Source organism: Miscanthus floridulus, chromosome 4 (assembly GCF_019320115.1).
Source record: "Miscanthus floridulus cultivar M001 chromosome 4, ASM1932011v1, whole genome shotgun sequence".
Taxonomy (NCBI): domain Eukaryota; kingdom Viridiplantae; phylum Streptophyta; class Magnoliopsida; order Poales; family Poaceae; genus Miscanthus; species Miscanthus floridulus.
This window is the reverse complement of record NC_089583.1, coordinates 22,476,102-22,478,648: the sequence shown is the minus strand read 5'-3', so window position 1 is coordinate 22,478,648 and position 2,547 is coordinate 22,476,102.

Below are 2,547 nucleotides of genomic sequence, written 5' to 3'. Positions count from 1 at the left end.
CATTTTATTGCCAAGTGCCCACATGAGATCAAGGAGAACAAGTATAAGAAAGAGAAGGAGGACAAGGCCGACCGAAGAAAGAGCAAGAAAAACATGGAAGAAGCTCACATTGGGCATGAATGGGATTCATCTATTGAAAGCTCAAGTGAAGAAGATGAGAAAGTTGCAACCATTGCTATCCATGAGCCATCTTCTTCACCAAGACACTTCACCAACATGTCCAATGATGACTACTACTCCCCTCACATTTGTCTTATGGCAAAGGGTGAGAAGGTAAAATCTAAATCCAAGGCCAAAGCTCCTCCACCTCCACCTCCTAGTGATATCTCTAGTAGTGATATTAGTGATAGCTCTAGTGATGATGAATCTAGTGATGAAGAAATTGATAAATTAACTAAGAACTTAAATGGAAAGACCAAACTATTTATCACTAAACTAATGGAGGACTTAGAGAGTGTCCAAGCCGAGCTAGAATCTAGAGAGGAAACTCTTATCCAACAAGAGAATCTCTACATTGCTAGCAAGAAAGCTCTTGCATTAGAGAGAAGTGAGGTGGAATCCTTGTGCAAGACCTTAGCCAAAGAACACGGGGACCATGCTATCACAAAGAAAGAAAATATTGCTCTCAAGAAAAAGTATTGTGACTTAGATGAAAAGCACAAAGAACTTGAGCTACAATATAATATTTTTTGGGATAGCAACTCACATTCCTCTAAGACAAAGGATGCCTCTACTACCTCCACTAGTCAAGGTTGTGGAAAATGTTATAATATTGATTTGAATGCTTATTCCACTAACCTTGCAAACATGGAGGCAATGAGAAAAGAAATTGCTAGACTTAATGAGATCATTGGCAAGGGTTGCTTGAGTGGTAAGGCTCAAGTAAGTGACAAGAAGGTAAATGATTCAAAAGTGCCTCAATTCAAGCAAGGGAGACACCCCTCAATCAAGCATGGGCTTGGGCACACTGCAGGAGCCACACAAACAGTGGCAGTGCCACAGTCCAGAGCGGCAGTGCCGCACCATGGTAGTACCGCAGTGAAGGTCTATTGTGCCGCTCCCCGCAAAAATGGGAAGGCTATCAATTCTACTCCTAATCAAACTAAGCCCAAGAAGAAGGTGTCCCAGTAGAAACAGGTTCTGCAAAAGCCAAAGGAATCAGTGTGGGCGCTATGAACAAGTATGCCTACCAACCAAAGTTTCAACCACCTCGACAAAGCATGACTTTGTGTTTTGTTTTAAGGAACAACAGCAGTGGAAAAGTGGTGGCTAAATATGTTGAAAAGGAAACCAACACATATAGGAATACTTCTATTTGGGTTCCTAAATTTCTTGTGACTAACATGCAAGGCCCCAAGTCAAATTGGGGACCTAAATTAAGCAACTAAATCTGTTTTGCAGGCATACTCCTCCGGTGGATCAAGTTGGGTGCTTGATAGTGGATGTACAAATCATATGACCGGAGAAAGGAGTATGTTCTCATTATATTTCCCGATGGCGCACTCAAATGAAAATATTGTCTTTGGAGACAATTCAAAGGGGGATGTGATTGGTCTCGGTAAAGTTGCTATAACCCTTGAGCATTCAATTACAAATGTATTACATGTTTATTCGTTGAGTTACAATTTGTTGTCCATTTCTCAATTATGTGAGATGAGCTTCAATTGTCTCTTTACGGATAAGGGTGTAGAAGTCTTTAGAAGGGAGGATTCCTCTATTGTCTTTACGGGTTATTTAAAGAACAAGCTTTACCTAGTTGATTTCAACAAAAGTAAAGCTAATCTTGAGACTTGTTTAGTGGCAAAATCTAGCATGGGGTGGCTTTGGCATCGTCGACTAGCCCATGTTGGGATGAGGAACTTGGCCAAACTTCAAAAGGATGAACACATCCTTGGGCTAAAAAATATTCACTTTGAGAAAGATAGGATTTGTAGCGCTTGTCAAGCCGGAAAGCAAGTTGGCGTACCTCACCCACCAAAGAGCATCATGACCACGACACAACCATTGGAGCTCATACACAAGGATCTCTTTGGACCGGTCGCCTACCTAAGTATCGAGGGTAACAAATATGGCCTTCTTATTGATAATGATTATTCCGGTTTTACTTGGGTATTGTTCTTATTTGATAAGTGTCAAGTTAGAGACAAAGTGAAGACTTTTGTTAGAAGAGCTCAAAAGGAGTTTGGTCTCCCCATCAAGAAAATGAGAAGCGACAATGGGACCGAATTTAAGAACACCCAAGTTGAGGAGTTTCTTGATGAAGAAGGCATCAAGCATGAGTTCTCAACTCCATACACCCCTCAACAAAATGGTGTAGTAGAGAGGAAGAATCGTACACTAATTGACATGGCAAGGACAATGCTAGATAAGTACAAGACACCGGACCTCTTTTGGTGCGAAGCCATCAACACCGCTTGCCATGCCATCAACCGCCTCTACCTACACAAGAAGTTGAAGAAAACTTCATATGAGCTTCTAACCGGTAACAAACCAAAGGTGTCCTACTTTAGAGTGTTTGGGTGCAACTGTTTCATACTTAATAAGAAA